At 41.6% G+C, this 20,632-nt stretch overlaps 1 pseudogene across 1 annotated transcript in view; it reads left to right on the forward strand.

Moving 5' to 3' along the window:
• The window catches only part of LOC147917020 (uncharacterized), a 118,477-nt pseudogene that overhangs the window by 88,279 nt on the left and 9,566 nt on the right, over positions 1 to 20,632 (forward strand). The window contains exon 3 of the transcript XR_015552205.1: positions 18,822 to 18,886. The product of XR_015552205.1 is annotated as an uncharacterized LOC147917020 (transcript). The remainder of the gene's footprint in view (positions 1 to 18,821; positions 18,887 to 20,632) is intronic.

Genomic DNA, 20,632 nt, shown 5'->3' on the forward strand with positions numbered 1-20,632 from the left:
TCCTCTTATGTATTGCTGAATTCTACTTGCTAATGTTTTGTCAAGGAGTTTTGAATCTATTTTTATGACAGATATTGATCTCTAGTCTTCTTTTATATACTGTCCCTGTCTGGTTTGGGTATTGGAATAATATTGGCTTCATAGGATAAGTTGAGAAGTGTTTCCTCCTCTTCTGTTTACTGGAAGAGAATGTATACAATTGGTGTTAATTCTTCTTTAATAGAATTCTCCTAGAAAACCATGTGAGCCAGGAGATTTCTTTTTTGGGAGATTTTACATTACAAATTTGATTTCCTTAATGTTTATAGGGCTATTCAAATTACCTGTTTCATATTGGTTGAATTTGTAGTAGTTTGTGGTTTTTTGAGGAATTGGTCCATTTCATCTCACTTGTCAAATTTATGTGTGTAGAGTTCATAGTAATCTCTTCTTATGCTTTTCATGTCTTTGGGGTATGTGGTGATAGCCTCTGTTTTAATTCGTGATGTCGGTAATTTGTGTTTTCTTTCTTATTTGCTTTGTCAGTCTTGCTAGAGATTTGTCAATTTTCTTGATCTTTTTCAAAGAACCAGATTTTTGTTTCTCATTTTCTTTATTGTTCTATTTTCAATTTCACTGGTGTCTGCTCTTTATTATATCCTTTCTTCTGCTTGCTTTGGGCTTATTTTGCTCTTCTTTTTCTCGGTTCTTGAGGTAGGAGCTTAGATTATTATTATTTGGGACTTGTCTTCTTTTCTGAAATAAGCATTTAGTGTGATAAAATTTCCTCTTAGCACTGCTTTAGCAGTGTCTCACAGATTTTGATATGTTGTATTTTCATTTTAATTCAGTTCTATATATTTTCTTTTATTTCCCTTGGGACTTCCTCTTTCAACCATGGATCACTTAGAAGTCCTTCATTTAGTTTCCAAATGTTTGGAGAATTTTCAGTTATCTTTTTGTTATTTATTTCTAGTTTGATTCCGTTGTGGTCAGAGACATACTATGTATGGTTTCAAATTTTTTTTAGTTTGTTGAGGTTTGGCTCTAGGTATTCTTTCTTTCTATATGTTCTATGGGCATTTGAAAAGAATATGTGTTCTGCTATTGTTGGGTGGAGTGGTCTGTAAATGTTGATTAGATCCTGTTAGTCAGTGATGTTGTTGGGGTCCTCTATATCCTTGCTGATTTCCTGTCTAGTTTTTCTATCAACTTTTGAAATAGAGATATTGAAGTTTCCAACTATAATTGTGGATTTCTCTGTTTCTTCTTTCATTTCTATCAGTTTTTGGTTCTCATATTTACAGCTCTGTTTGGTGTATAAACTTTTAGGATTTGCTGTGTTTTCTTAATGGATTGACCCTTCTATCGTTATGTAATATCTATCTCTGTCTCTAGTCTTCTTTGCTATGAAGCCTACTTTATCTGATATCAGTATAGCCACTCCTGCTAGCTTTTGATTAATGATTGCATGATATATCTTTTTCCATCCTTTTACTTTTAATCTACCTTTGTCATTATATTTGAAGTGAGTTTCTTGTAGACAGTATATAGTTGGGTCATGTTTTTTAATCCACTCAGCCATCTCTGACTTTTAATTGGTGTATTTAGATCATGTACATTTAATGTAATTGTTGATATGATGGCACATAAGTTGGCCATTTTATTTTTCTTTTCTGTTTGTACTCTTTTTCTTTTTTTTAATTTCTCTGTTTTCTTTTTCTTATCTTCCTGTGGATTACTTGAACATTTTTTAGAATTCTGTTTTATCTCTAGTGTTTGGAGTGTGTCTCTTTGTATAGATTTTTTTTAGTCATTTGTCTAGGTATTACATTATAAGTATGTATGTATGTATATGTGTGTGTGCATGTGTACATGTATATATATGTGTGTAACTTACCACAGTGTATTGGTATTAACATTTTACCAGTTTGAGTGAAATATAAAAACCTTACTTCCCTTTACGTCCTTTTACCCTGCCCTGTTTATAATATTATTGTCTTAAATATTTCCTCCACCTACATTTAGAACCATATCAGACAGTGTTATAATTCTGTTTTAATCATCAAACATAATGTAGAAAATTCAAGAAGAGAGGAACAATATATTGTATTTACCCATATTCTTACTCTTTCAGTTTTTCTTCCTGTTGATGTTTCAAGGTTTCTTCTTTTTTTCATTTCCTTTGTGTTTAGAGAACTTTTTATCCATTTTTATAAGATTAGTCTTCTGATAACAGATTCTCTTAGTTTTCCTTCATCTGAGAATGTTTTAATTTCCCTTCATTCCTGAAGAATATTTTCACTGGGGATAGAATTTGAGGTTACAATTCTTTGAAAAGCACTTGAAAATGTTGTGCCACTTTTTCTTGGCCTCCCTGGTTTCACTTGAGAAATTGCTGTCATTCTAATTGTTTTCCCTTATAAGTGAAGTGTCATTTCTATCTTGATGCTGTCATGATTTATAAATCTAGTTTTCAGAAGTTTGACTATGATGTGTCTTGGTATGGATTTCTTTCAATATATCCCATTTGGGATTCACTGTGTGTCTTAAATCTATAAATTTATGTTTTTTGCCAAATTTGGGGAGTTGTGGCTATTATTTCTTCAAGTACTTTTTCAGCCCTGCCCTCTTTCTCTTTTCCTTCCAGGACTCTGAAGACCTGCTAGATCTTTTGTTATAATCCCACAGGTCCCTGTTCATTTTTATTTTTCAGTTTATTTTCTCTCTGTCATTCAGATTGCATAATTTCTATTGTTCTGTCTTCAAGTGCATTCATTCTTTCCTCTGTTCCATCCATTCTGCTGTTGAGCCCATCCACTGAGTTTTCTATTTCAATTAATGTATTATGCAGTTATAAAATTTCTATTTGGTTCTTCCTTATATCTCTATTTCTTTGCCGAGACTTTGTTTTGTCGTTTGTTTCAAGAATGTTCCTAATTGCTCAATGAAGCATTTTTATAATGGCTGCTTTAAAATCCTTGTCAGATAATTCTAACATCTGTGTCATCTCGGTGTTGGCATCTATTGGTTTTCTTTATTTATTCAAGTTGAGATTTTCCTGTTTTGTGATATGAGTGACTTTAGATTGAAACCTGGACATTCTGGGTATTATGAGACTGTGAATCTTATTTAAAGCTTTTTCTGTTTTAGGTGGCTTCCCCTAACACTGCTCCAGCAGGGAATTGATGGCACTGCCTCATTATTGCCAGGTGGGTGTAGAAGTCCAGGTTTCCTATTCAGCCTCTATTGACACCCAGGAGAAGGAGGAGCTCCTCATTATTGCTGGGCGGGGATAGGAGTTTCAGCTCCCCCTAAGCCTGATACCACCCTGGCTGGGAATAATATGAGTGCCTTGTCACTGTCACTGTTCTCCACGTGGCCTGCACTGACACCTCAGTTTGGGAGTGTGGCTTACCTTATTATTACTATTGAAAGTCCTAACTGTCCACCAGGCCTCCCCTGATACCACACCAGCTTGGAGGAAGAGGGGTACTTCATTATTACTGGGTGGTGATGGAAGTTCAGGCTCCCTACTCTCCTCGTTTGATACCACTCTGATAGGGGTGGGGGTGGGAGGCTTGGGGGCACCTGTTACAGCCTGGCAAGGGTGAAAGTCAAGGTTTCCCACTTGGTCTTTGCTGGTGGGCGTGGGGGTGGGGGTCAGAGTTTTTTTCTGTGGTGTGTGGCTGGAGTTAGAGTGGTTATTGTCTAAAAGTTATTTCTTGCTAGGATGCTCCTTTCCTGGTCCTTTGGCTATAAAGAGCAGCCTTTCATTGAGTCTTTTTGTCTGCCTGTTGGCATTTTCAGGTTGTTGGCTTCTTCACCTCCAAGTCTGGGATATAGGAGGCAAAAAGAACACCCAGGAAATTCACCACCATGTCATTCTTTGGGGCCCAAGGGCCCCAGCCAGTCTTTCTTCTCTCTACTTTTCATATCTATATCTCCATGATGTGGAGATATGGATACAGATCAAGATAACCTTTTTCTAGGCACATTACTGAACAATTTTAATAGTTCTAACCATTTTCAAGACGATTATCTTGGATTTAGGAGGACAACAATCACACTTTGAAACAACTGTGTTTTCTCTTCCTTTCTAAAATTTATAGCTCACTTCGTTTTCCAGTCACTGCCATGCCCAAGACCACTGGTATAATGTGGAATAGCAGTGATGGTGACGCGTGTCCGCCCTTCTCTTGCTTCTAATCTTTCAGTGTTAAGTAAATTGTTTTGTAGGTTTCTGGTTATGTCCTTTATCAATGTTTTCTCTGAACTTAGCTCATTCAGAATTTTTATTACGAATGGATGTGCAGTTTTAGGAAATGCCTTTACTGAATTTATCAAGATGATCATGTGGTTTTTCTCCTCTGATGTATTAATGAGTTGAATTATAGTGATTTTTCTAATGTCGAGTCTTCCTTGCATTCATAGGACAAACCCTCCTAGGTCGTGGTGTGTTACTCTTTTAAGACACTACTAATTTTGATTTGTTGTTATATTTAGGATTTTTGCTTATGTACGCATTAATAAGATTGTGCTTCTGACCTCCGCTGTACACCAAACTGATGACTCTTTTCAGATGTAGCATATGTTCTCTCTGCTGTCTTGGATCACTGCCTATGGTCACTCTATAAAATTAATACTAAATTTCCTATTAAATATTAAATATCCTTCTATTAAATGTCCTGCCTGGCTTTCATAGGCATTTTGAGTTTTGGTCTGTACTTTGCTATTTTAGTGCCATCCTATCCATTTTTGGTATCTAGGTTATACTAGCTTTGTAGAATAAATTGAGTATTTTTGCATATTTTCTATGTTCTATAGCAGTTTGGCACAGGAATTAATATGTACTTTAAACTTTAAAGGTTGTTAAAAGTAAAAAAAAAAAAAAAAAAAGTGATGAATAGTAAAACCATCTGGGCCTGGTACCTGGATGAGAGAGTTGGAGGTGGAGGAGGGGGAAATCTTTGACTACCTTTTCCGTTTTCTTTTCTTATAGTTACAGGTCTTTTCAGGTTTTCTGCTTCCTTTTGAGTCATTTTAATAGTTTGTATGTTCCTAGAAAATTATTTTATTTCTATTTTCAAATTTATTTTTTTAAATCTATTAGAATTTGCATATATATTCTCAATTTTGAAATCAAATCTGTGTCTATAGTTATATCCTCTTTATTATTTCTAATTTTGTTTTGCGTACCTTTTTTATCAGACTGGTCTTTTTTATGTCTTGAAACGTCTTTTGGTTTTAATGATGAAACTGATTTGTTTGTTTTCTATTTCATCAGTTTCTGTTTTTATCTTTATTGATTCCCTTTATTCTGCTTTGGCTAGCTCCTTTGCTTTAATTTCTTAAGATGATTGTGTAGTGCGTTTTCAATCTTTCTTGTTTTCCAAATGCATTTTAAGCCTGGAGTCCCGCTTTGATGCATCCTGAAGATTTTGAGCTGAGTGCTCTCATTCTCATTCATCGCTATACAGTCTCCAATTTCAGCTTTGATTTTCTTTTATAAATTACTCTTGGGTTAGAATTCCAAGAGGCCTGTAGTGTTTATCTTTTGAGAGTTTTATTGAGATTTTATTTGTGGCCAAATACTTGGTCAGATTTTTTAAGTGTTCCATGGAAATTTAAACATATGTTTTCTGTTAGTTGGAAACTGAGTTTAGATATGAAATTCATCCGGGTTTAAATATGAAATTCCTCTAGCTTAAGATCATGTGTTCAAATCATCTATATTCTTACCTGTTTTTTTTTTGTCTACTTGATCTGTCAGTTTCTGAGAGAGGTGTGCTGAAGTTTCCCACTATGATCATGGATTTAATAGTTTCTGCTTGCGTTTCTAACACTAGTTACATAGTTCCATGTTGTGTTGTTCAGTAAAAAAGGTTTGTGACTATTCTGGATTTTATCTTAAATCCATATAAAATATTCCCTTGTTTTTGGCCTTGAATTTTACTTTGTCGAATATTAATACTGCATTTTTTGCTTTCTTTTTGATAATACTTACTAAGTTTATCTCCAATCATTCTATTTTATGCCATTTTAAGTCTTTTATAAATAACATACAGCTCAGCCCTACATATGTCCCATCTGAAAGTCTGTCTTTTAATTTGAGAATTAAACTATTTGTATTTAAAATATTGATATGTTTGGACTTATCCTTGTCATTTATTTTCATTTTCTACTGAACATGCTTCTTATTGTTTCTCTCCCTGATTCCCTTTTCTTTATTGCTATACTCATAATGTTTTCTTTTTCTTTTGTTCCTTTGGTGCTTTGTAAGTTCTACATCCTATTCTTCTTTAGTTGTTTAAAGCAGAGCATTTAATTCTCATCATTGATGGGAAAATATAATTTTAATCAGAATTTGTAAACTACCCTCCCCACAAGACAAAATCTTTAGCACATTTTTACATGTTTTTAACTTCCAAGGACTCTTTCCTGCTCTCCGATTGCTCCATTTTCACAATAGCCTATTCTTATTTTATCAATCTAGTATCGCTCTGAAGATAGCAATAGAGTGTGTGTGTGTGTGTGTGTTTCTGTCTGTGTGTGAAGTTCTGTTCTCTGCATTGGAGTCCAGTTCAGGTTGTTTTTATCTTTCTCTGCTGTGCAAATGATTTCCTCAAAAGTCTCATAATTCTTGCTTGTCCATTCATATATTAAAATGCAGAAATGTGTGGATTGGTGTTGGTAACTGTCATGTGTTTCCTCAGCAGTCATACACCTTGGTTTCCAGCAGATCTGTCTTCTGAATGGGAGGGATGGCTAAGAACCACGTGTCAGTTAGCAGGTAGTGTGACAGCAGATTTCCCTTCAGAGTGCCTGGAAGAGAGCAGCCAGGCCAGCTGGGGACCCTCATGAGCCCCATAGGGAAGCTTTGCCCTGAGGTGAGGCAGTTTCCCACAGCTCACTTCTGGGTGGAGTTGTGTTTCTCTTTTCCTCTCCTTACCCCCGACTCTGTCTACTGAGTTACTTTGTACTCTCTGACTAATGTTCTAGACTAGGATCCAGGAGGACAACCCCTACCCATCCTAGACCAATTCCCAGCCTTCTTCAAGAGCTACTTTCATAGCACACTGCATCCAGCTTCTACATAATGGGGGACAGGGCAGGAAATGTTGGCCCAGGTGTGTGGAGCATACCTTGTAACGAATTACCCTCGTAAGTACCCCCATGGTCTGCCCTCTCTCAAAATTTGGGGTTTTCCAGCACACCATTGGGAAGACTGTCTTCCGTCTGCCGAGCCTACTGCTGGGGCTTGTTTGGGGTAGCAGTTTTCACTGTTCTAGTTTTTCTGTCAGTCGGCCCTGCCTATCATATATCTGGAGCACTGATGGTGCCTTTTCAATGCTGTAAGGATTTATTTTCCTTCTTGGTGAGGGGAAGAAAATGGATGTGCTTGGTCTGCCATTTTGAACCAGGAGTCTAAAGGAGGGTTTAGGATGCCACAAACAGGTAGCTTTTCAAGTGAGGAAAATAAGTCATAAAATATTTTTTCTATGAATATTTCCAAGAGAGACATCTCTCTTCCTATACCTGAAAGTCAACTAAATAAAATGTGAGTGTGAGTAGTGTTCGTCTGGAACTAGGATGAAGCAGTGTGCACTACTGCCCAACAGAGGTGGATGTCGGGGCTGTGTTCGTGTTGGCAGCATTGGTCATGTACACTAGCTGCCTCTTTATTAAAATGTAACTATTAGCAAATGAAATTAAATACTTCAGTTGCCTAGTAACTAATCCAATCTGACAAAGAAGCAAAAATAGAATACATAAATTTAGAACTTTTAGGCCATGTGCCAAGCAAAATATTCTTGCTTGTATCCTTTTGATCATCTGCCATTTGAATGAAAGAAAGAATATTTTAGTGTCAAGTAGGCAGCATTTGTGTTGACCTTGCTTGCTAAAAGTGAATACCCCTTGATGACTAAACATGTATGAGAGAGAGGCAGGCTTCCCAAGGCCCTCTAGCCACACTACCCCCCAAAATTGCCAGGTAGGGGCAGAGGCAGGAAGAAGCTCCAATTAACTATTAGGAATTTATTTTTCTGTCTTAATTAAAAAGCCAAAGGGCATTGTGTGATTTAAGCCACATTATAGTATTGAAAGAAAAGCATAAACCATCTGTTTTATCCATTTCTATATAAAATAAAAATATCATTTTTCCTCCCAAAGCAGCTTTTCAACAAGACACAGAAAATTAAGAAAGAGTTTAAGATTATGTAGTACATGAAGTAATTACTGGGATCATATAATATTGGAGTTTAAAGAAAAACTATGATAAATAAATTGACATTAAATATGATGTCAGTTACTTCAAATATTACTTTTTTCTGCCTCCTTAAAAAAAAATGAGAAGAAAACATACAATTGCCTGTATTTACAGATGACATATTTCAAAATAGAAAGTAAAAAAGAAAATGAAAAATTATTTCCTCCAAAATAAAATAATTTAAAACTTAAGAGTTGTAAGAATAGTGTAATGAATTCCATATTCTCTGGACCCAGATTAATTGCTTTATCACTTCTCTCTCTCATACACACACATACATATATGTATACACACACATACACACGTGTATGTACATGCACACATACATTTTTTCCTAAACCATTTGAGAGTTAGTTTATCTTTAAATATCTCAGCTTGTATGTCCTGAAGACATAAGCAAATATAATTATCCAATTCAGGAGATTTAACATTGATATAATATTATTGTACTGATATATTAGTATTGTGTTGATTGTATTGATACAGTATCACAATCCATATTCAGATTTTGCCATTTGTCTCAATAATATCCTTGAAAGGAATTTCTTTTTTCCTTGATCCAGAATCCAGTCCAGTAGTACTCATTGCATTTGGTTGTTATGTCTCTGATCTTTGGTAATCCGAAACAGTTCCTCAGTCTCTCTTATCTTTCATGACATTGACATTTTTTAAGAGAACAGAGAATGTTCCTCATTTTGATTTTTTCTGATGTTTCTTCCTGATTGGAATAAGGCACATTTTTCTATCATTAATTGCAATATTCTTTTGGATAATCTAAGTCCTTATTAAGAGGATCATCCAGGGGAAGATGGTTAGCAGACCTCAGAGCCATGTCACCCCAAAGCGTGGCTGGGTCACGCGTGGCTCTTGATTGGGAGTGGCTGGCAGTCCTGCCTGCCCAGGTGGCATGTGCCAAGAGCTCTGGCCTCAGCTCTCTGGTGTGTCACCACTCAGCACACAGTAAACATTTTCTAACAAAGTATCCAGGGACTCATTCCAAAATAGGAAAGCAACCATTTCAGCCTGAAATCTATTTTTTCCCCTCCCCTTTACAAGAGATGTTTGAGAGATGTAAAAGCTCGTGGAAAAAAAGGCCACGTACATTAACAAAAATATTTAGGCTGTCTAAATGTTCTTCTATTACTAATAGTTAGCAAATTAAGTTTTTAAGCTGATACCAAGTTTAGCTGCTTAACTAAAGAAAGGTTGGCTGATAAATTGAAGGGCTGAGAATTATGAGTAAACATCATTAGCAATGCAAAGAAATTAGGAAACAAGACTTAAAACAGAAGTTCCCACTCAGGCCAGTGAATTAAATATATAGCCCACCTGTCCACAAGTTGAGTCTTACCCCACACCCAGGTTTTCAATGATGGGTTAGGTTAAGAAAAGTTTTTGTGGGAAATATGTGCATGTGTGTGTCAGAGTTTATGTTTACACATGGTTGGATCTGGAAGAAGAAATATTCAAAGAACTGTTTCTTGTCCTTGGAACTGAAGAGGTTCCCATCTAAGTCTTCCAGGCCTCAGGTTTTCCACTGGAATGGGCCAGTTTCACCCACACCCACAGGCCACATGCACATTATAAATTCTGAACGTCACACACAGTTCTTCTCTGTCTCGTTATGTGAGCTCTTTGCTTAGTGCCCAACTTCATTCTACAACTCTTTCCTTCTCCTCCTCCCCTTCCTGTTTTTCTGCAGTTATTTCCAGTCTTAAAAATGCAGACCAGAAACATCAAAGCAACTGTCTCTGGGCTATGATGCCAGGGTCTTGGGGCTTTTACCATGATCCTTAGTGTCTCCCCCTGGTTTATAGCTCTTCTCTTAGCCATAAGTCTGAGCTTAGGTTCTCACCTGCTCTCCTTTGGCTTCCATGAGAATCTCCTAAACTGCTCCCTCACTCCTGCTCTGTGCAAAGCCAGGGGTATTGCAAAGATCAAGGAGAGTGGGCAGCTCTATGGAACAAAGATGTTGCTTCTCATTCATTCATTCATTCAACAAGCATGTCTTGAGGATCTACTATATGCTAGGCACTGTTCTTGAAGCTAGAGATACAGAGGTCAACAGATCAGACCAGATCCCCACCCTCACGAAGCTTATGCTCCAATGGAGAGTCATGTGATATATACTAGTAGATAAAGCCAGGAAAAACCTAGTTCCTGCTGGTGATAAGCACTATGAAGAGAATCAAATAGGCTAATGTGAAAGACATCGGGCACTCACCCTGGCTCCCCCAGTCTGTCGTCTCAGCTGGATGCCCTCTCGGACTGTGGAGTTTGCCCTGGTGCTTCTCTGCCAGACTGCCTGCCTGTTCCATCTCTTCCCTTGGGCTGGATCCAGGATGAGTATGTGGGGAGATGCCAGCAGGGCCCCAGGAGCTCCTTATTGATGATCTATAGGAGAAGCCAAGTCACTTGGAATTTCTTGTAGACAAAGCAGGGTTATGTACATCAGACAGTCAGAACCTGGGGTCAAGGAGCTGAAAAAGAGTCCATTCTGATAATCTGAAAAATTACTTACTTCCTGAAGAAGACTTAATTTTGTTCAAGGGGAAGCTAATAGGGCATTATTATTTGTTTAATCTAATTTTATATGAAAAAGAATCAGAAGTATGTACAACAAATTTAGAATAGATCTTATCTTGCTTATGCTTTCTAGACATGATGTGACTATTTTTGTTGTTAGTGCCGTTGAGTCGATTCTGACTCCTAGTGATCCTTTTCAGAAGTGGGTGGCTAGGTCCTTCTTCCTAGCCTGTCTTAGTCTGGAAGCTCCGCTGAAACCTGTCCACCATGGGTGACCCTGCTGGTATTTGAAATACCGGTGGCATAGCTTTCAGCATCACAGCAACATGCAGCCGCCATAGTGTGACAACCAACAGGTAGATGATGTGGTTCCCTGGCTGGGAAATGAACTTGGGCCATGGTGAGAGCGCCAAATCTTAACCACTAGACCAGCAGATGTGACAATACCATGTAGTTAATTCAAATGATTTTCTGCAACTCTTAGCAAGTAATTACCATTCCATTCACATCTGCCCCTAAAATTGGGCCACATGCAAGTCTCTCCTATAGTACTTATCTTTCAAATCAGAAGGTAACAGATTGAAATTATGGTTTAAAATAGGGTAGGTGTTATTTTTTTCATATCCCTTCAAAAAGTCATGTCTTGGGGCTACTAAGGTGTGAATTTTTAGAGCGCCTCAGGGTAGCCTGGATGGGGCATGAGAGGAAGGAAGAGCTGTATCTGTTCAGAGCTTGATTGGTAACAAGCCTTCGAGCCCTCATAACAGATTCTTCTCCCCTGGTGTCAGCCTGAGATAGCTGCGTTATGAATTTAGATGTGAGCAGGGTTGTATCATATATTACAGAAAAGTGCATACACCCCCTCTGAAACGTATGCTTTCACCAAAACTTGACGTAAGGCATTCACTGGGGGTAAGAAAGCTAGGTGGGTCTGATGCATGTGGTGGGACAGGACCACTGCCTCCAGTCAGGCCACCAGCCTGTGAGCTCTCACTGAGGTGGGAGGCTTCTCCATCTCTCTGAAATGGTTTCCCCTATTCTCTCCCTCAGTGAACCTCCAGATTCCTGTGGCCTTTACCCTGTCAGGAGAACTGTGGGCTGTGTGGGCAGCCCTGGCCAGAACCCCTCAGGGCTTACAGTTGAAGGGGTAGGACAGCTCCCTCCTGTCCAGGGAAGCACTGACCAGAGGACTTTGATGGCTGTACCTCCCTGGGGGAGGACACAAAGCACCTGTCTCCTTTCTTTTCCCCACTCTGATCTTCTGATTCCAAAAATTCTGGAAATGGCAAAGGCCCATTGGAAGGGCTTAAATGAACACCTCTTTTGTATTTCCAGCCAAAGTGAAGGACAACAGAGGCCTCCCCGGAGAGACTGTGGCCCATATAACCCTCACCAAGGTCAACAAACCAAGGCCAGAAGGTCAAACTTCCTGTCTTCAGGGGCTTGTGGCACCTCAAAGCTTGGAAATAGTTGATCAAAAAGCAGAACTCTTGAATGGCTCAGGGCACAGATTTTATCACAGTGAAACAGAACGTAAGACATGACAGGATTTCTCTACCCTGTCCACACTCAGACAGCACCACTTTGCAACATCAGAAGGTTCCTAAGCAAAGAAAGCATAAAACTGGCAAAGCCCGAGTGTCCCTGTGATTCCCTGCTGACCCGTAATAGCTACTCCCCCACCCTCTGCCCCTCTCCCATAGGTCCACCACCATTTCTCCTTCTCCTGGATCCCTGTTCCTAAACTTGGCGAGCTACAGCATAGACAGTGCGGACCACTCAGATTGTGCCTTATCCCAAGAGCAGCCTCCTAATCCAGAGAGAGACATTCTGAATAAAGAAGGAAAAATAAACACTCTTCCATCTGTGAGAGCCTTTAATTACTTTTATTTTTTGATACATGTGAAAGTGTCCTGAAAGATAAAAGTGTAAACTTGAGGATCCAAAGAAAACGAACTGTAGTGGTAAGCACTGAGCATACACTATTGCACTTGGCGACTGTCAAAATTCAGCAGGGAGAATCATTGTCCCTTGGTAATTATGCGCATCCATTAGCATGGCATCCATTCTTTGTCAGGAGCATTTGGTGACAGTCTCTCTCCAGAGAAGCACACAGCTCATGTAGCCTGCAGTTAGACGGCCACAACGTACCTCCCCAAGGGAGATGCCACCAATAACACCATATTAAAGACAGAGCTTGTTGGGGTTTTGTTGTTGGTTTTTTTAAAATCTCAGATGCTGGTGCAGAGGCACAGAATGTTTATTATAATTTTGTAAACACTGCTGACAAAAGCTTCACTCACGAAGGAAAATTAAATGTTAAGATTTCATGGATGGTGATGGTGGGGTGGGGGCTGGTAAGCTGCAGAAGGTTGGGAAGGATGGGGGAAGTGTCATTTCCTTTCCTTTAAGAAAGAAAAATATGAGGCAAGCCATAAACATAGCTTCATTCCCAAGCCGGCAATTCTTACACTTAATATGTTTTGTCAGGCAAGTCTTCAATACAGATTAAAATGAAATGCCAAGTAATTTCCACCTCTCGGCCGCTCATGTCTGCGAACAATGGAGAGTGTTTTGATGAATGTCAGTTAATGGCACTTGCACGCGCGTAGATTTAGTCCTAGCAGCAAAGACTAAGGAATGGGAGGGAAGGAGTGGGGGGCTATCCATGTGAGGAGAGGAGGGATGGGGAAGATTGTTCCATAATCCCTTTCTGACTGATTCAGTTCACGATAATCCAAATTGAAAGTGAACCAAAAACAAAATCAGGATGCTGAGATAAGATGACCCTTTGTTGTTAATTAGGCTCAAAGCATAAAGCATGACTTCCAAGAGCTGAGTCCACTTAGAGGATGATTTCTTTGCATTTAGGATGCTTTGTCAGGCAGATTCTATTTCCATGGAAGGAAAGGGGGCAGCTGCATTGCTGGGGTCTCAGTCTCCAGTTCAGCTGGGATGTTTGCAGCAAGTCTCTCAACAGTTGCAGAGTCTGTTCCCTTCCCACTCGGTTCCATCCTGACAGAGACCAGACACGGCACAACCCACAGGCTAGGCCACGTTATCTCATTTCCCTGCACATCACTGCCTTTGCAATTTTGCATTCTAAACTCCCAGTGTGGGGTAATTTTGAAGAGTAGGATAAAAACTGAAGCGCCAGCAGAAATCTGTCACCCAAGGATTTAAATCCTCACCTTCTCATGACTGGCATGTGCGATGTACTTATTTCTCTCATCTTATTCTTAAGCTTGATTGGGAGGATTTAGAGTTCACTTATTCTCTTATTATTTGGAATAGGAGCTTTACCTGGAAGTTGCTGGCTAATTTTACGGTTGTATAGGTAACAATTAACACTCTGTCCAGCAATCATTTTGAAGGAAGTCTCCGTGTTCCAAGTCTAGTCGGTTAAATTAGTCTTCCATTCAAGGCAGCAAAGACCAGCCTGTTAACTCGACTTTGGTGCTTACATATTTTTTGTTTGTTTTTTGAATCACTGGTGACCAAATTTTGTAGTGTCCAACTCAGTTTTCTTAGATGTTGAATCAGAAAGAAACTCTTGCAGGAATACTTGGGACGTGTGGGAAAATTCTCTTCCTGTGACCAGCATGAGAGTCCCAAGGACAAGGAGAATGGAACCTGAGGTATGTCAGGCTCAACTGTTCTCACTGTTAGTTAATAGCATTTGTATCCTGTGCTTGTCTGGTTTAATCCGACAACCACCCTCAGAGGGGCTTACTGTCCCCATTTTACCACAAGGAGACTGAGCTCACATGGCTTTCCCACACAGTGAGGAATCGAGCTTATAGGTCTGTCTCACCTAAAGTCCCAGCTCTCTCACCAAAGCCTTATCTTCTAGAAATCTTTCAACTATAACTCAGAATTGAGCTTACTTGCTAAAAAATGGTTGGGAAAAGTAGTTCTCATTATACTTGTATACTGGTATTGAATTGTTTTAAAATTTTTAACTTTGCACACTTTGGGTCAATAATTAGTCTCAAAGCATCAAACATGATTTCCAAGAGTTGAGTCCATATGATAGAGTTTATTAGACTCTATTCGAGTCTAATCCTCAAAGCAGAGGACTGCTTTGCATGTAGGAATCATACACTTGCTCGTGTACATTTCAGAAGCAGCATAAGTTTTTAAATTCTTAGATAATCTGAAAGGTCTACGTTGCTGCCAATTCCAGGCTTTTCAAAACTAAAGTTTAAGGAGGTGCTTCTGAAGTAGGAATAAAATGGAATGGCTTGAGTTGGTCTCCCTTCTGCATCCAGGGAATGTGGAAAAGCAATAGAGAGTAGGCAGCCTGCCAACCTGCGAGAAGAGGAAGAGTGATGCCTCCTGATGACGCCTGGGGGCTGGAGGACTGTGGCCAGAGTCCAGGTTATCCCCTGTGACTGACCCAGAAACCCTCTCTTCCTCCTCACCTCACTTCCCTCCACTATCCAAAGACATCTTTGTTTTCTCATCGTCTGAGGAATGCAAAACAAACCTCCCTATCGCTGGGAGCGCATGTGGATGTCGGGGAAGCACATGGGTGAAGCTGAGTCTCCATTCCTCACCCGTAAAGTGGGCACAACAGTACCTCCCTTCCTGGGTCACTGTGAGGCTTAGAGAGAAGGTATGTGGGGCACCTGGACCACCTGGCACAGTCAGGCTTAGTGAAAGGTGGTTACTGCAACAGAGGCATTCCAGAAGCTTCCAGCTTGTCCAGATATCTCATCCCTCCTCAGCAGACCTGAAATCACAGTCTATCTTTGATGAGAATTCAAGATCTCGTGGCACTTGGAGAGAGTATAAAGGTGAGAGTTTACAGTGCTGGATAGTGAGCCCCAGCCTACAAAGACAATTGGAGAGACAGTTCCAAAAAGCAACACTGTCAGGTCAGAGCAGTCCGGGGCGTTCCCTCAGGCTCATCCTCTGGGACCCTTTCCCCATCAGAAGGATTCCTCAATTTCAAAATCCAAGTAAAATCTCGGGCAAAACACCAAAATAGAACTGAACATCTCTGTCAGCAAATTTTGCTTCCCGAAGAACTGTCTCCACACGCGGAAACACTGGTGGTAACTAGAGGAGAAGAAAGACTTGGGGACCAGGAGCCCTGCCTCAGCCTAGACCCCTCCCCTATGGTGTGGACAGGGTGGCGTCTGGTCCCCAGGGCACGGCCTCCAGGGCACAGGAGTGGAGAGAGGCCAGGAGGGGCATTCCTCCAAAAGGATCACAAGATTTTGCTAAATTTTATTGGTGAAAACCTGAGGAATGTGTGCAGGAATGGATTCTAAGGATCTTAGACTAAGGAGGAATTCTGAATTTAATGTGTTGGCTCAGGCAGCTGCAAGTGGCTCCAAGAGATTGCTTTGTTTGTTGACTGAAAGTTGGATTCGACGGTTCTGCATTGAATGAGGTTCTGAAACCTTTCTGGTATAGTATAGAAGAAAGGAATGGAAGGCTTAGGAATGCTGGGGTGTTAGAGTGGATTTATCATGTGCGCCCTGCACGCCCGCTTCCTCACCCTGTCCCCAGAGGAAGCTCACAGGACCCTCTCTGCTAAGGCCCTGAGGAATACGTTAGTAGGGGGTACCAGCTGCCATGAAGAGCTCTGAGGTGGCTGAGCTCTGTGGGCTGGGCATGCTGGTGGGGGTGCTGCCACTGAGATGGGCTCTCCGATTCCAGTGGGAATGATGGGGTCACTGCGTGGCCCAGGCCAGCGACAGCACTTAACCTCCAGGGGCAAGGTGGGCACAGTTACCTAGTGGGCATCAAAATGTTTTCTCAATATTGCTATCCAACCCTCCTACCAACATTAATTGTGTAATGTTTCCTTTCTCCATTTTTTTTTTTTTTTTTGCTTTTACTATCAACAATTAACACTATGTAGTGCCTCTTGGCTATGGATCAACTGGATGCCTCTACTTTGGTCCTTTTTTATTTTTCTTCCTAATCCTTGATATTGGAGAAAACTACTTCCAAGAACATAATGGGTTCTACCAAAATGTCATCCTTGGATGGAATGAACTCTGAGCCCAGAGGCATTATTTAAAAGGACTGTTCCAAGTGAAGCCCTCTTCCAGGGCTCCCCAGGACAGAGCTAGCTGTAGGAACTGGTCACTGCAGTATTTGGGCTTATTTCTGTGGTGTTAGGGCACCTACTGGTGAGCCGCCAACAACAGCGACGGCAATGATGCTGATGATGGCTGTGAGTATTTATTGACCCAGGATTATCTCTTTTATTCCCCCTAAGGGCCAGGGAGGAGAAGTATTGTCACTGTCTGTATTTTACAGATGAGGATCATTGGCTGTCTGTCTTGCTGACCTTTACCCTATCACCCAGGTACCCAGGGGGTCTCCGTGGGAGTCCCCTCAGACCTCCAGCCACACTACCTTCTACTTGAGGAGTATTAGGTGGTGAGACACTGAGAACTAGCCACAAAAGGTGGGCAGTGTTTTATAGTTAAGTGTACTTGGCCAGGAGTGGGGGGAAGCATTTTGCAAATGGCAAAGCCTCACATGGACACGTTGTCTTGTTCAAGCATAATAACCCAGTACCCTGTTGTACGCGATGCAGCTGAAGTGATGCAGCTGAAGCTTGGGGTAGAGGAGTGAGTGGCCCAGGGTTGCATGGGGGTAAAGTGATGGTAGCTCTCACCTTCTGACTTCAGGGCTCTCCCTAAAGAAGCAAGGTCATAATCTCATATACTTCTATAAGCTGCGCATGGTCCTACTAACAGGCAATTCAAACTAAAAAAGGCAGTAGAAGAGCTTTTTGGAAATGTTTGTTGGCGCTCTGGGTATTACTGTGATGAACCTTCCCTCCAAGTCCTTCTGGAGGGCAGCCTGCTCACCTGAACTTCCCACCGATTCAGTCTGAATAAATATTGTAGATGAGCTGCCGCATCATCATCACCTCTTCGCTTTGCTAGTCTGGCCCATTATAGGAGTAAAGAAAATAAAAAGCATCAACTGTGAAACAAAATTTGCTTCAAAGACATTTATGAAATATAATTGGCCCCTACTAACTGTGATTTTCATAAAGGCTAATAGGCTGCCTCCAGAAAAGTGTGCTTTAAGCCCCACTGCCTCAGTTTTCCCCATCTGCAAAATGGGGACAAAACCATGGCCCATTCCCCATCTTCTCATGTCCCATTTTAGTGCCTCTAGAGGACAAAGGGAATGGAGGTCAGGTGTATCTTCAGCCGTGAAGACAAGTTGCAGAGAGTCTTCTCGTTTCACCCCTTTCTTTTCAGCTTCTCTTGAAAGTGCCCCCTTCTCCTGACCCCTCAGGTCTGCAGCTGTTGCCTCTGGGAGTGAGGGGACAAAGGAATAACATCAGCTAGCTTGTGGGCTTGGCACTTTATCTAAAGAGTATTGCATCATCGTCCCACCAGGGCTTTTTTTCCCTTTCTAAGGATGTGGAATGGGGGTGAAGGGGGGAGGGGAGGATGAGAGCACCCCAGCCCTAAAATAGGAAACGCTTCATCCTCTCACCACCTGTGCTTAAAAGAAAAGCTTGTCACTAGAAGCTTTACGTCAAACAAGAGCTGAGGCACTTAAGGGTGCTGTGATAATGTTAGCTGTGCCCCATCACTTTGTCTTAAAAAATACACAAGTGCAGGAGAGAATCCAGCAGTAAGTGCCCAGGCTGGCAGAATTCCCCACCCAGCACACCCACCCACCCCCACTGGCAGATTTTCAGCCCCAAGTTAAGATAGTAGGTCAATGTTAAGGTGGACCTTCTTTGGGCCAGAATGGCTCCCATGAAATTCAGCTGAATCCCAAGGTTGCCTTTGCTGAGTCTGAAGTTAGCATGACTATGATGGTGACCATTTTCTGGAAATTTTTTACAGAATGAGGAAGGAGGCTGGACATCTCATTTCACGTCCAGAACAAAGACGGAGAGTCTTGGCGGTACCAACGGGTCAGTAGGTTCCTATCTGTGCCTTGTGACAGGGTTCTGAGTTGGCTGTAGCCATGGCTGTGTGCAAGGTATATAATGTCTGATTTTGAGGCTCAAAACTTTGTTATTCAAAATTTGTTATTCTCTTTTTAGCAATAAGGAAACTGAGGCACAGAGTGAGCGGGAGCACGTGGACAGCATTACAAGAAGGCGGCAAGGTCAGATGGGGCGACAGCTTTGGGGGTGGGGCTGCGTCTTTACCTCCATGCTGATCTCCACCCTCTCAAAGCATCCACATCCACACGGGGAAGGGGTCTTGATGTTTTCTACACCGTGGACCCCTTCGCACAATACTGTCTTTAAATGCTTAAAATGCTTCAGAAGTGCTTTACTTTGAGCAGTCTTGGGGATATTTGTCTTAAGTATGCCTCATTCAGTTTCATCAATAAATAATTACACCAAGTTTTTTTTAAATAGTGTTTCAAGGCAGCTGCATGGACCCCTGAATTCTACCCTCTGTCTTGGTCCATCCCACCTTCTTGTTTCTGAGTAGCCCCTTACCCCAGAGATATGAGCCCCTCCATTTGCAGGAAAGCTGCCCCTGCCCCCAGGACTCAGAAGCACTTTCAAGGTGTGGTACATAGGGCCAGAATTCCAGAGGAATTCACTAGCTCCAGCCGACCTGGGTCTCCTTTAGGGGCTAACAGAGGTAGATTCTGGGGCTGTTCCAATAATGACATCCTGCAAGAGTCATGTCAGCGATATGCCTAGGCCTGGAGTCTAGGAGGGGACCCTCTGTGAGGCAACTGCTCCCAGCCCCCAGAAGCTGGTTAATAACCACAGAAAGATTCAGACTTGTGCTTTGTCCGTCAATTTTTCTAGTGATCTCTCTGAATAATAGTTGGCAATCTGCTAACAGACCGTGAATGTGAGACTGCAGCGAGTCGGCGTGGGTGTGCCAGCATCTCCCCCAACTCAGGGCTGTGCCTGTAAGAGAGGTAGTGACTCATCCATTCTCAGAAGTCCATTCCTCCTGGCTTTTCCTATTTTGTGGTGTCAGAGAGGTAACTCGTTCTGTTCAGAAGCAGAACCTCACCTTGCCACTGTGTTAAACCACGTTTTATTAAAAGGTTTTCTTCCTCCAAGACTACATGATTGCTGCATTTTTTTAAAAGGTAATTTCATGGGAGAAATACTGAAGAGAGGAGAATGCAAACCTGTCATGACAGAGGCCTTAGAACCTTGCAGGGGAGCCCCCCCAGGGCTCCACGGCCAGGAATTGTGGGCAAGAGCAAGACTTTCTCTCTGCTGAGAACCGGAACTGCCCAGCTAGGCCTCTGAGGTCTCAATGCCAGTCAGGGTTTTCAAACAACCACTTCTTTTCTTCCTTGAGAAAAACTGCTCGCTCAAGCTTCCCCAGTGTACATGTTGTCTGATAAGAAGGCATTTCCTTTGCCAGAGGACAAAATGCTAAGAGCCAAGACAAGACAGTGTGCTAGGAGGAGGGGAGAGCAGCTCACCTGACCGGGGTGATAGAGCGCCGGGACCCCTCCACGGCCGCCTCTCTCCAGGCCCAGGAGTCTCAGGCTCGCCCAGCAGGCCTCTCCCAGGGCCCCGGGCAGGCGGCAGGACAAGCGAGGTCAGCAACCCCGTGGACGCCTCAGCTCCAGTCAGTGGGCGGCTGGGGCTTTGTGTTTGAGAGAAAATGGAGACAGGACTGTCTTGTTCATTTATTAATAGGCGTTTGTCACCCAGTAGAGGTTAGGAAATAATCCTCCCATTGTCAATATGTCTTAATCCTCCTGTTGTCAATATGTCTTCCAGGCTTGCAGGGGAGGGAGACGCTTTTTCAAGAGAAATCTCTTTTCAGAGATAAAAGCAGATGTGCCTCTCTTCCTACAATGGGCCTGTCCCTAAAACGAAGTGTGTCTCCCGTGTGACAGTCAAGGTATCAAGGAAACTTG

This window comes from Ceratotherium simum, chromosome 5 (genome assembly GCF_057802395.1).
Source record: "Ceratotherium simum simum isolate JZ-2026a chromosome 5, ASM5780239v1, whole genome shotgun sequence".
Taxonomy (NCBI): Eukaryota; Metazoa; Chordata; class Mammalia; order Perissodactyla; family Rhinocerotidae; genus Ceratotherium; species Ceratotherium simum.